Here is a 14686-nt window from a genome sequence, read left to right as displayed (position 1 = left end):
CAGTGGCTGTGCAACTTGCAATTTCTTATTTCTAAAGATAAACCTAACACTTAGCATTTCATCTCAAAGGAAATCGATTTAGGTAAAAATTAGTCTGTTAATAGCCAGAAGGGGCCAAGCGGGGGGCTCTCCATGGAGGGGCTTAGAGTGATGGAAGTCAGATTAGTTGAGTCTTAGAACAGCACTGAAATGAGTTTCAGATCTGAGCTGAACTCCCGATGCTTGCATAATTTCAAACCTCTCACATAACCAGTGTATTAATAGCAACTGTTATTCAGATTGCTCTGACTCTTAACAAGGCCCAACTGTATACCACTTAGAAATACTCTTCTCCTGAAGGACAGAAACGGAGAAGAGCTTCAGCTGCCCACTTGGCAAACAGCCATCCTCCCCGCGAGATTAAAAGGAACCCACATTTTCAGGAAAATATTTGAGTTCCAAAATTTAACTTTGCAAGCCAAAGCACACACCTAAATCCAGGAGTCTCTTGATGAAAATAGGCCCAGCATACTGCAGACTTCTCTAGTTTCCTATGGGCCCATTTATCTGGATCCAGAAAAATCAGCTGGCCCCTCACCATCTGGTTCTCAGCTCAGAAGTCTCCTCTAAGAGAAGCCTTCCCTGATTACCACATATACAGTGCTCACCTCACCTGGGGAGAAAAAACTGCTTGGCTTCCTGTTTTGATATAATCCTAGTGCTCAGCCCTGTCTGCAACTGTGTATTTACCTGTGTGTTCATTGGTTCTCTTCCCCACTAGGTTTATAAGCTTGTCAGTCCTATTCACACCCCCATGAACATATACCTTGTACATACACCTGACGTCAGAATAGCTCCTGCAACAGTGCAGGCACTCAGCAAAGATTTCTTGAGTTAACCTATGAGCGAACGACAGATTTCACTGACCCCTGCGAGTTAATGACAATATTTAGGTAGGGGGTCAGATGTTAGGGAGAGAAGAGAGAAACCATCATATCTCTAGCACCTTTCTCTAACTTAAAAGGCAAGGATTAAAAGGCAGCCACGTTCTGCTGTTTAGAGGTCCTCCATTAAAGAGAAAGAAAGAATAAGGTCAAGCCCTACCAGGAACTTGACAGGTCAGCTTTCCCAGAAATAACACTGAGTAGGTCATAGATTTTTCCCCTTTGCTGGGAATCCATTTTGGAGAAGGAGGAAGTGTCAGTGTAAGAAAGCTGTAAGTGCTTCACTTTGCTTTAGTAGGACCAAAAGAAGTTGATGCAATGGGAAAGGTGCAAGTTGATTGTATTTTTTTCATGACCGGAAACCTTCAAAAATGGAGCCGATGTTTTAAGAAGGTTTTTTCTTTTTCCCCATTTAATGTACACTGTAAATAGACTTTGCTCGAAGTGTGTCCCTCGACCCACAGGAGCCCTGACCTTTCTATAAAGGATCGCAGGAAAGAAGGTTCTGTGGACACACATGATGGGGAAACACTGAGTTCCACAAAGTTCCACAGATTTTTTTTGGGAGGGGGGAATCTCACATGTCCTTTGATATGCTAATGTGAGCCACAAATCCCCAACTTTCTCGAAGTTACTTCATTGGATTAATTCAAGGTATAATTCAACAAGCTCAAGTTCTTTGGGAACACCACCTTGGAAAACGACCTCAAGTCCCACTTGCGCTGTTGCAGTCCCCTTATCACATTGTGGACATGCCCCTACTTCTCACACCCTCTTTCATTTACCTCTCTCGCTACATAAGATCCACAGAGAACAAAACGTCATTTATCTGGTCCTAGCGAAGTGACGTTACCAAGCGGGCATTTTAAAAATGGGTGTGAGTGAAAAATTGCATTTATAAGTACACACTCCATAAGATAAAGAGAATGTATGTATAATTAATTGTCCTCTCCAAAAAGAAATGGAGAAAAGATTTTTTCTTACCTGTTCATCTCTCTCTACATTTTTATGGCAAATGCACAGACTATACTCTGCAGTGTTTCTAACACGCAGGAGAGAGCCTTGCCATAATTCAGCTTTATTTCACTGGGAATGAGAGTGAGCAATGTAGTTTTCTCTGAGTGTAGTATATCCAGAGTGACCTAAATAAAAAATCTGAATCTTCCTTTACTTATTTCATGAATATAGTAAAGAGCACTTCATCTATTCCTGTTACTAGTAAAAACAAACAATCAAAACCTTGTGATCGAGATGTGCAAAATTTAGGGCACTCTAAATAGCTTTCTAGCGATAGATATTCCATTGAACCTCAAAGAATGATTAGAATTCGTATGTTTGCATGGCACTTCAAAATTGGTGTGTCTACTAGAGGCTTCAGAGAGCCATGAAGGCAACTGGTGATCTAGAAATTCAATTTGCCGTTAGTGGTCCCTGGGCCATTGGTCAGCCCAGAGTCACAAGGCCTCTCGGGCCCATTACCGGGCTCCCTGAACCTTGGCACTCCTTTGACTGCATGTCAATATTTTACTTCTCTTAAATTTTAGAAAGGCAGCTCTTTCCACCTTTAAAGCTCCAAAAGAACGAACTCCCTACTCAGGGAAAGATTTTGTTGTTTTAGTTGGTCTTTATTCATATTCAAAATTAGTACCTGCTTATTATAGGACTTTGGAGACCACTCAAGAGCACAAAGTGGGATAAAAAATAGTCCATAATATTTTGGAATAAAAAATCTGAATCTTCCTTTACTTATTTCATGAATATAGTAAAGAGCACTTCATCTATTCCTCTTACTAGTAAAAACAAACAATCAAAACCTTATGATCGAGATGTGCAAAATTTAGGGCACTCTGGAGTCACTTTAACAACCAGAGTGGCTCCCTGGGTGTGTTCTTGATATTTCCATAGTTACTGCCAATTGCAGTATTGTAGTCCTTGAATCAGTTTTGCTAATATTTACTAGAATATCCACTTTGTAATTAGCATAAGCCAGACATTTTATGTTCTCTGAATTTGTGATTTAAATACATTATTTTGTGTATCTTGGTTTGCTGTCCTGAGCAAACAAGCTACAAGTTTGCTAATTCTGTTGTCTGTTTTAAAGATTCAACTCAGACTTTTTATTCAAATCTATTTTGTTTATGGTTTTATAAAATCCTGCTTTTCTTTCCCCCCCCCTTCAGTTCTTGGATAGTCTGTTTTATTGTGCTTTTATTTTTTTCCTAATGCCTTACATTAAATGCTTATTTTTGATTTGGGGGGAAAGAACAAGGTATCCGATACCATAAATTTGCCTCTGATTATAACTCTGTTCTATCTATAGGATTTATTTTCATGAAGTTTACTTTTCCACTGTAAAAATTAATACATGATGTATTACCAATATATGAACAGAAAGGAACAGAAAGTACAGGTTTTTTTTTTTTTTTTTTTTCTATTGCCTAGAGCCCACTGTTCTGTTAATGTCTTTCCCTTAAGGTAATTGTGATTATATAGCTATGTCAAATTATATACACTCTTAAAAAATGCATATGGTTTCATGCCCATACTTACTGAAGATTTACACACTACAACATCCCACCACCAATCAATATACAGTGTTTATGTTCTGGTGTATTTTTATTTTATGGTTTTTTTTTTTAAACATAGCTAGAAACACAAAGCATGTATGTTCTTTAAGCAGGGCTAAAGAACATGTGCAGGTGATATAAAGATAAGCCTTTCTTTGTTTTGTTTTTCTTTTGATTGAGGGAGATTTTCACTGTATTATTTTTTTAAGAATTTTCAGTTGAAGTATTAATTCCAAAAATTAGTATCTACTGCAACTTATCGAAGTAGAGAAAAGTGATACGTATTTCCTTTTTATCTCCCTATATTGTATTTGGGGCTCATTTCATCGTTGTTCATTGTTATTTTATCTTTCAATAAACATTTAAAAAGTGTTTCCATGTTTTGAAGTTTATATTTTATAGTCATAAGGTTGTTTCTCTTGCTCATCACTAATCTTTTTATTTCATGACTTCCCCATGGTTGAACTGTTTAATTTGCTTTATAATTGGCTGGAGTGCATCTTCAAGCAACTTCCTCAGGAAAAGCATGCGGATTTATGAGAGATCACATTATCTGAATACATCTTTCCACTGCTTTCACTAATGAATAACACCTCGGCTGAGTCTAGTATTTCTGGGTCACAAACATTTTCTCCTAAAAGTTACAGACATTGCTTCATTGTCTTCTGGCATTTAATGTTGCAGAGAATTCTGATGCCAACTACTTCTTTGGGGGTTAAACTACTTTTTCTGATCAGGATGTTTGGTAATTGCTTTATCCCTGAAATTAAGAGAAAAATCGCCAAACTAGATCAAATTATTGGTCTCTCTTTTGTTATGTTCCCTGGTACTTGGGAAGCATTCAGTCTTCAGATCTGTGTCTTTTTTAAAGTCAAGAAGGTGGGATTTGTTTTTATTATTTTCTTATAATATGCTTAATTGCTTTGGCTGCTTTTAATCTAGCTTCTAATTCTTTAGGAACAACTCTCTGTATATGAGAGCGCCGTCCTTTGTCCAGCCTTTCATTATCCATCTCGGTGCTCTTAGAGCTGACCTTCTGCTCCACATTTGGGGAGAATTTCTCAGGTTTGCCTTTGCCATCATTCATCTCTTTTCTCCAACTTCCACTTTTTTTCCTTACTAATATAATGCATTTTTGAGTTCCCTCACGTTTCTTCCTTCTTCAGCAAGCTCCCTTTGCCTTTCTGCCCAGAGTCTCATTCAGCAATATTTTAAATTTATTCTCTCGCTCTATGTTCTCCCTCCAGCTTTCACCCCCCCCCCAGAGTTTTGCTTTCAGTGTTTCCTTCATTCTGTTACTTCCGTGCACTCAACAGAAAGCACAGAGCAAATTGTTATCTAAAGTATTCATTTTTCCTATAGAAAATATTTTTCTTCCTCTGCCTCTTAAGTACTCTGCTCTCCCATTTTCATCGCAGGCTTTTCAGAAACCCTATGTTGGCTTTTTCTTTGTTCATTTTTGAACAAAGAGCCGTCTATCCAGGCTGGTGTTTTCCCCAAAATAGGGTGGGTAGGTTCCCCCTCTCCCTTCCTTCACCAGCCATTCTGAGGTTTTTTTGATGCCTCCTCCCACTGGGAGGCTGGTTGATAGAAATTCATATATAGCAGGGGTTAAGAGAAGTAGGGAGGGAGGTGGTGGCTGTGGGTAGTTCCCTACGGGAAGAACTCCGCAATTTTCCATATAAACATTTTATAAATTGACCTGACCTCTATCTACTCCAGCAACAGAGTTTATGTAGCCAGTCCTTCCTGCACACCGCCTGTGGTGACAGAGCGATACCCTAATGCAGGGCCTGTTTTTCTTTCAGAGCAACTATTCCTGGGCCTCCTCGTGACACTCCTAAGCCATCAATGGCTGTGTAAGTAAGCCAAGTGCAAGCCCCTACAGGTGGTCCTAACCGCCCCCCCCAACTCAATTCTTGTCACTTTTTTTAGGAAGTGAAACTGCACGTTGTTGGCTTTAGTACATTTCCTCAATATGATCCCATCTGCACTATACCTAGTAGAAATTCATCCAAGTTTTCCGCATATTTCAGCATAAAGATGGACCTACACACACACACACACCCGCCCGTCTCCAACACTAATAGAGTTTCTTCGTATTTTAAAATGTTGCAGTCATTTTAATTGGGATTGCGAAGGTGAAGAGGTTGATCTAAATATCAATGCTCAAGTTAGAATCTCACTCCAAATTCTCAATTTTTTCCTCTCACTTTTTTTTGATAAATTTATGTTCCTATGGATACTGTGTTTAAATTGGCATATCTTATTTTAAGAAAATTCAACTTATACAAATCTGAATCTCATTTAGCTTGTTGAACATAGGAGAGGATCAATAAAGGTAAGTTGAATAAATGACAAAACATACAAAATAGATGACTTCCAAAGAATTTTTATTACAAAAATATTATCATCATAAATCTACTTATAATCTGTACTCAAATTTTTCATGACTAAATCTAGGGTTTAAGATGAAACACACCTATATGGACGGCATAAGCATCCATCATATTTATTTTTACTTGTCTGCTGCTTCTTAAGACCTGATTTTATGATGCATAAAAGGGAAAAAAGATGTGGTTAGAATATCAGAACATTCTTCTTGTAGCTTTATCACTAATTAACCGTATAACTGGAACAAACCACTGAAACTCCTTTGTTTGCTGGTTAACCTTTCAGCAAAATATTAGAAAATCCACACTTGCTAACCACAGGACAGTGCAACACTATTTAAAGGACTAAGAAAATTATGTATATATAACAGAGCTTTGGAGAGAAAATGAATGTATAAAAATACTGAATAATATATAAATCAGTGTAGGATGCAAAGCTGGAAGCTTAAAAATACTGTCAAAACCACCTCTAAAATAGTCTTTTCACATCCTTATGGAATCTATTGAGCAAGGCAATTAAAAAACACTTGATATTACTAAGAGAAAAGGTTCAGACCCACTGCTTAAAATCAGACTTCCTGGGAAAATAATTAGAACTAGAAGGGATCACCTCATCCAAAAGAAATCATGTTGTGAATCATGGAGTTTCATAAAGTAAATAGAGAAAACTCAATATTGAAATATTCAGTATAAAAGCTAGAAAAGAAAAATAGTATCTACAATATAAAAGATAAAGGGAAAATATATTTGGTAAAAAAAAAATACATATATGGGCGCCTGGGTGGCTCAGTCGGTTAAGCGACTGCCTTCGGCTCAGGTCATGAACCTGGAGTCCCGGGATCGAGTCCCACATCAGGCTCCCTGCTCAGCGAGGAGCCTGCTTCTCCCTCTGACCCTCCCCCATCTCATGTACTCTCTCTCTCTCTCATTCTCACTCTCTCAAAATAAATAAATAAATCTTTAAAAAAAATACATATATATGACATTTACCAAATATATATATATATATATATATATATATATATATATATATATATATTTTCCCCCCAGAGGGAATAATGTGAGAACTGAGGCAAACACACTCCCCCTCATGCCACCATTTTGAGATACATACTTTAAAGGCTGGATTCCACCTGAAAGAGTCAGAAGAAAGATGCTTAGGCAAGATGACTTGTGTGTTCTCTTCCAATCAAAATAATCCATTCTGTAATTCTAGTAATTACCCAATAAACTGGACTCCCCAGTACACTGGATTGCCCTACTGGTTCCAAAGCTTGTTATTTACTTCCCCCAAGTGCACCAACAGCTGAGACCACAAAATGTATACTCAATACAGAAAGGCTCCTTTATCAAAAGCAAAGTAATACAGACCAAGCAAGTGACAGAGCACCTGCCAAATTCAAAGCAGTGTGTGGAGGGTACTTCACTCAAGACAATCTCTCCGGCTGCAAGGATTGAACAGTCAAGTAAGGGAGATTAGACTATATGCAAATAACGCCAAAACAGGGTATGGTATCTCCAAATAATTATAATGCATTGGATATAAAGCTAAAAGCCATTAGGAGAGATTCGATAATATTTTTAAAAATCCATTTGGTGTACATTGCTGAGTCCTGCCATGTGTCAGGCACTGTGCTAGACTCTCAGAGGCAAAGATAAATGAAAATCGGCAACATTGGTCAAGTAGTTAAAATGGGTCAATGTGTTACATGCTTTTACACTCTATCTCATTTACTCCTCACAACACGTCTACAAAATAGGTGCTATTGTGATCACTGTTTTACAGAAATCAAGGTTTAGGACACTAAGTAATTCACCGAAGGACTCAAAATTAGAGAATGGGACAGCTGGGATTAGAACTCAAACTGCCGGGGCGCCTGGGTGGCTCAGTCGGTTAAGCGTCTGCCTTCAGCTCAGGTCATGATCCCAGGGTCCTGGGATCGAGTCCCGCATCGGCCCCCTGCTTAGTGTGGCAGCAGGGGGCGGGGGGGGGGTTCTGCTTCTCCCTCTCCCTCTGCCTCTCCCCACCACTCGTCAAATGAATAAATAAAATCTTAAAAAAAAATAAAAAGAACTCAAACTGCCTAGCTTCAGAGGCCACAAACTATTATCTCCCAAACTGCTGCAAAATACCCACCACACTCTAGCTCCGTGGAGGACACAGAGAAGCATAATAGGGCTATTCTAACAGGAGTTTCAAAGTGCTCCAGTAGGAGGAGGATGTGCTAAAACCAACCGAGAGCATCAAGAAGAAGGCATCACAGTACAGGTGACATCCGAAATGGGTCTTCAAGGTTGAGAGATGGAGGGAGAACTGCACATATGGACAAGTGAGTAAGGGCATTCTCTGCAGAGGGAACAGCATGTGCAAAGTTACAGGAGCATATTAGTGCTCCCGGACGTGCGGTCCTGCAAGTCATTCTGTGTGGCTGAAAGCTGAATGGGAAAGGGAGGGCAGAGGAAGTGAGATTAGCAAAACACAGGTGGTCCCTGGGTCACGCAAAGTTAGGTCAAAGGACTGTAGACATTTTGGAAAGTTAACTCTGTAGCAGCGTGGGCAGTTGAGAGGATCAGACTGAAGGCAGGGATGCCACTGAAGAGGCTACTCTCTAGGTGAGAGATATGAACTAGGAGAGCGGTGATAGCCTTGGAAAAGAGGCTGATGGAATAAGGATGTCAGAGGGAGACAAGAGAAACCTTAGGTCAACAGTGAGAGAGGGAGCACAATGGTGATTCTCTTACTTGCTTAAACATAAACAAAAATATATAACATTTAGATGTAACTCAGATAAGAAGCCAAATGCGCACCACTCTCAGCCATGGTGGTATATTCAAAGAAAAGACGGGGCAACCACTAGTAACTGAAAAGTCTGTCTCATGTTAGAACTCTGAAGAAACTCTAAAGGTGATCCAATTTATGCTCTACATCTACACTTCCCCCAAAATGCCTTTCCTCTTCTTTTTCAATTCTCCAAAGTCTCCCACTTCCTCACCATTAGCTCTATGATCTCTCTCCCTCTCTCCACCCCCCCCAACTCCAGGCTTCTTCCTTTCTTACATCCCCAAAAGCCCAAGAATCTAACTGAAAAACTCAGAAGAATCCTCAGAGGATGAAGGAGGGGGAAAATAGGAATGAGCAAAACAAAGTTTTTTCAGCACGCAGGACATGAGGAAAAAACAGAAACCTGGGAGCACGCATTAAGGATATTATCCCGGGGGGTGCCTGGGTGGCTCAGTCAGTTAAGCGTCTGCCTTTGGCTCAGGTCATGATCCCAGGGTCCTGGGATTGAGACCCACATCAGGCTCCCTGCTCAGAGGGGAGTCTGCTTCTCCTTCTCCCTCTGCCCCTCCCCCTGCTTGTGCTCTCTCTCTCTCTCTCTCCCTCTAATAAATAAAATCTTAAAAAAAAAATATTATCCTCAGGTAAGCATCTGACTCTTGGTTTCAGCTCAGGTCATGATCTTGGGGTCATGGGATCAGGCCTGCCTCGGGCTCCATGCTCAGCACAGAGTCTGCTTGAGATTCTCTCCCTCTCCTTCTGCCCCTCCCCCCACTCACACTCACACCTGCATATGCTCTCTCTCTCTAAAATAAATAAAATCTTCTTTAAGAAAAAAAAGAATATTATCCCCACTACATATCAGTGAGAACCAAAGTTTAAATTAATAAAGCTGACTATAAAAGTCAACTAGGCCAGAACTGAAAATAGTTTTATTTTTGACACTCAAACACAAATGCAAAAATAAATTCCCTGAAATACTAGATGAAAAAAATCAACAAGTAGAACCAGAGAGAGAGAGAGAATTAACATACACTCAAAATGGTTTCATATTTTAATCTAAAAAGAAAGAAAACAAGGTAGACTGCAAAGGAAATAAAGGGCATATATGAAGTTTCTACAACCCAGATGATGATGGTGTAAAATATTTGAGTATAAGTTCAGAATAGTCAGAAAGTAAAAACAGTTATAGTAGTCTATTACTGACTGGTTCTGAATAATGAAAAAATAAAATGATAATAAAGGTAGTTATTTATCACCTTTTCTCCTAGAAGACCATTAAGTGAATTTGCTAAAGTAGAACAGACATGATAAAATATCTTATTTAAGTAATAAAAGACTTTTTAAAACTATCCTAACACCCACAGCATAAATGGAACACGAGGGAACAACTAGGAAGAGCAATGCACTAATAGCTTAATGGTCACTTTTTAGAGCTCCCTGGTCTCACTGGCAGCATCTCCAAACATTCTTCTGGAATATGCCAGAATTTGTGCCAACTAAGAATGCAAGAGTCCTGCAGCACAAGTGATGACTAGCACAGTCCCAGTTTATGCTTCTCTTCCCCTAGGAACACCACCCCCTCCACCCCATCCTAAGAAAATAAGCCAGGGGCGCTTGGGTGGCTCAGTTGGTTAAGCATCTCACTCTTGATTTCAGCTCAGGTCATGATCTCAGAGTTGTGAGATCGAGCCCCACATCAGGCTCTGTGCACAATAGGGAGCCTGCTTGAGATTCTCTCTCTCCCTCTCCCTCTGCCTCTCCACCCCCCACCCTTGCACTCTCTCTCTAAAATAAATAAATCTTTAAAAAAAGAAGGAAGGAAGGAAGGAAGGAAGGAAGGAAGGAAGGAAGGAAGGAAGGAAGGAAGGAAGGAAGGAAGAAAGAAAAAGAAAGAAAGGGAAAGGAAAGGAAAGGAAAGGAAAGGAAAGGAAAGGAAAGGAAAGGAAAGAAGGAAGGAAGGAAGGAAGGAAGGATGCAAGCAAGCCAGCCAGCCAAATCTTGGCAAAGGAGGGGACTTATATTTTCTTGACCATCTACAATGAGCTGGGCACTTGACATGCATTGTCCATCTGATAGTTACAGTAACTCTAAAGTGGGTTTGTTAGTCTTCCTTGACAGATTAGGGAATTGCAGTCAAGAGAGGTTAAAACATAGCCAAGAGGAAATAGGTAATAAATGATAAATCCAGGTTCCGAACCCATCTGTCTGACCGAAAAGCCTTGCTCTCTCCACTACACCGAAGAGCCTCTCATTAGGGGGTGTTACAGGAGCTCCACGTTCCCAAGGGATACCTGACCCACACACAGAGTTCATTTCAAACAACACTCCATTTGGGATGACATACACACCCTGGGTCCAACCCAAGGGGTAAAGGGAAGAGACCTGGCGTAATGACAATGATGATGATGAGGACAACAATGGTTATACTCTCCTAAGAGGAGTCAGCCATTGCAAAGGCTGAAACAGAGAAAGACCAAGTAGGGAGAGGGAAGAAAGTTACATGGAATCCTCACAATGGAAGAGGAATAAAAATGAATCAAAGTAAAGAGAATGAGAAGGAAGAGACAAAGCCCTATAAAAGAGAAAAAAAAGGGGAAAGGTTAAAAGAATGGAAGAGGGGGGCGCCTGGGTGGCTCAGTCATTAAGCGTCTGCCTTCGGCTCAGGTCATGGTCCCAGGGTCCTGGGATCGAGCCCCACATCGGGCTCCCTGCTCCGCGGGAAGCCTGCTTCTCCCTCTCCCACTCCCCCTGCTTGTGTTCCCTCTCTCGCTGTCTCTCTCTCTGTCAAATAAATAAATAAAATCTTAAAAAAAAAAAAAAGAATGGAAGAGGAAGGAATAAAATGGTTGAGAGAGGGGACGAAAGAAAAGCAAATGGGACAACTTTGAAAAAAGAGTGGAGATAAGCATCCCCACCTCACTTTGCATAATGTGGCATTGGGGCCCTCCCTGCCACCTCCACATTTCTGATGTCCTGGAAACCACCATGCTTCCCCAATTACTTACACCTCTGATAAAAGATTTATGATAATGACATGTGTCCTTGGAGAATCCTCTTTATTAAGAGAACAATTACCACACTAAACAGCACAGTGAATTTCATAGGCAGAACAAGAATTTAAATGGAGGAGTGTAATTAAAATAAATAGAAGGATATGGACAATTCCAAATCCTTAAAATGTTTAAAAACCTCTGAAGGGGGTTAGGAGAGTAATTTATTTGAAAATATAAAACTAGCATGGTTAAAAATAAAGGGCCATCAATCCAGACGACGAGAAAGGATTACACAAACACCCAGAGATCGCCATGGTGGATTGATTATGACATGAATTGGCTGCACTTTGTTTATATACATAATATTTTCAAAGCTGTCCCTCAAATCTTAAATCCCAAACAGTGAGTCAGACTCCAAAGAGGACACACTGTAAGACTCCATTTGAAGTTTAAGAACAGATAAAACTAATCTATGGTGGGGCGCCTGGGTGGCTCAGTTGGTTAAGCATCTGTCTTTGGCTCGGGTCATGATCCCAGGGTCCTGGGATCGAGCCCCGTGTCAGGCTCTCTGCTCCGCGGGGAGCCTGCTTCTCCCTCTCCCTCTGCCTGCCGCTCCCCCTGCTTGTGCTCTCTCTAATAAATAAAATCTTAAAAAAAAAATAAAACTCTAATCCATGGTCATAGAAATCAGAGCAATGGAGGAGGGCTGAATGGAAGGGAGCATGAGGGAATATTCTGAGGTGGTAGAAATGTTCTATATGGTGTCTAGGTGGTGGTTACACAGATGCATACATATGTCAGAATCCCTGGAACTTTGTGCTTAAAATGGGCACACTGCATCATATATAAATTATACCTCCCTCAATAAAGTTGATCTTAAAAATTAAAGTAAGGTTCACCTCAATAAAGTTGATTAAAATGAAGACTCACACAACAAAATCCTAAAAAAAACCACAGTTATTCTGTATCCTGATTGTGGTGGTTGTTACACAAATCTATACATGTGATAAAACTTCAGAGAACCATGAACTAAGAAACAATATGAGGGGCGCCTGGGTGGCTCGGTCGTTAAGGATCTGCCTTCAGTTCGGGTCATGATCTCAGGGTCCTGGGATCGAGCCCCGCATCGGGCCCCTTGCTCTGCAGGAAGCCTGCTTCTCCCTCTCCCACTCCCCCTGCTTGTGTTCCCTCTCTCCCTGTGTCTCTCTCTGTCAAATAAATAAAATCTTTAAAAAGAAAAAGAAAATATAAGTGCATGTAAAAACTGGTGAAATTCAAATAAGGTCCACAAGTTTAGTATTATACCAATGTCGATTTCTTGGTTTTGATAACATACAATGGTTATGTAAGATGTTATCATTGGGAACAGAAAACAGAAGAACTATCTTATATCATTTTTGTAATATCTTGTAAGTCAAAAATTATTTCAAAAAATTTTTCTTAAAAAAAAAAACAAAAATTATATAGTCAACATTTTCTACTATAACCCACCATCAGTGTTACAAAGGGGGTAGAGCTTACTATATGGGATAATCCCGCAAATACAAAAAAAAAATTTTTTTTAAAGGTTTTATTTATTTATTTGACAGAGAGAGACACAGCGAGAGAGGGAACACAGCAGGGGGAGTGGGAGAGGGAGAAGGAGGCTCTTGGCAGAGCAGGCAGCCTGACGCAGGGCTCGATCCCAGGACCCTAGGATCATGACCTGAGCCGAAGGCAGACGCCCAACGACTGAGCCACCCAGGCACCCCTGCAAATACAAAAATTGCGGAAGGTAAATAATTTTGTAAGTGTTTCCAGTAAATCTGCAACTAGTCTGTATTCATTTTTTGAAAGATTTTTTATTTATTTATTTTTGGGAAGAGAGCCAGCATGAGTGGGGAAGGGGCAGATGCTTAACCGACTGAGCCACCCAGGCATCCATAGTCCATTTTCAGAGGGAAAAAGTACATAAATGAAGATGACTCAACAGATCAAAAATTCATAAGAAAATAAAAATCTGCCAAAAATGTAAGTCAACAAACCAAACCCGTCAGTTCCTACTTTGTGAAGTAAAATGTTACATATAACCAAGATTGTATGTTTAAAAAAAAATTGATGTGCACAGAGGACAATCACATGACGAGGCAGCAAGAAAGTGCAGCTGTCTGGAAGCTAAGGAGAAAGCCCTAAGAGGAACCAACACTGATAGAGCGCCTTGATTTTGGACTTCTACCCTCCAGAACTGAGAGAAAATAAGTTTCTGTGGTTTAATAAAGGCACCAAGTCTATGGTATGTTGTTATGGCCGCCCTAGCAAACTAATATATTAAACTCTAATTTATATATCATAAAACTTACTTCTTGTGAGTATACAGTTCAATGATTCTTTATAAATTGACAGAGGTGTGCAATCATCATCACAATCCAGTTTAGGACATATCCGTCACCCCCAAAAGTTCCCTCCCCCACCGCCAGCCCCCCGGCAACTACTGATCTGCTTTCTCTGAGATATTTGCCTTTTCTAGGATTTCAGATAATGGAATCATACCATAAAAAGTCTTCTGTGTCTGCTTAGTATGTTCTCAAGGTTCATCTATGTTGTAATATGTATCAGTAGTTTCTTTTTATTACTGAAGAGTTTCCACTGAATGGCTATACCACATTTTATTTATCCATTCATCAGTTAATGAACATTTGGGTTATTCCTTGGTTTGGGGCTATTATGAATAATAATGCTATAATCATTCACATACTGTTTAATCCATTATGTTCTAATTTCTCTTAGAAAGGTACATAGAGGGGCATCTGGGTGGCTCAGTCAGTTAAGTGTCTGCGTTCAGCTCAGGTCATGATCACAGGGTCCTGGGATCGAGCCCCGCATTGGGCTCTCTGCTCAATGGGGAGTCTGCTTCTCTGTCTCTCTCCCTCTGGCCCTCCCCACTGCTTGTTTTCTCTCTCTTTCTCGTTCTCAAATAAATAAAATCTTTAAAAGAAAAAAAGAAAGATACGCAGGAGTGGAATTATGGAGTCACGTGGTAAGTCTATGT

At 40.1% G+C, this 14686-nt stretch overlaps 1 protein-coding gene across 1 annotated transcript in view; it reads right to left on the bottom strand.

Moving 5' to 3' along the window:
* The window catches only part of EFHC2 (EF-hand domain containing 2), a 190788-nt gene that overhangs the window by 134285 nt on the left and 41817 nt on the right, over nucleotides 1-14686 (bottom strand). The window lies entirely within an intron of this gene.

Source organism: Zalophus californianus, chromosome X (assembly GCF_009762305.2).
Source record: "Zalophus californianus isolate mZalCal1 chromosome X, mZalCal1.pri.v2, whole genome shotgun sequence".
NCBI lineage: Eukaryota > Metazoa > Chordata > Mammalia > Carnivora > Otariidae > Zalophus > Zalophus californianus.
The sequence above is the reverse complement of the archived record's forward strand: the minus strand, read 5'-3'. Positions and strand labels throughout refer to the sequence as shown.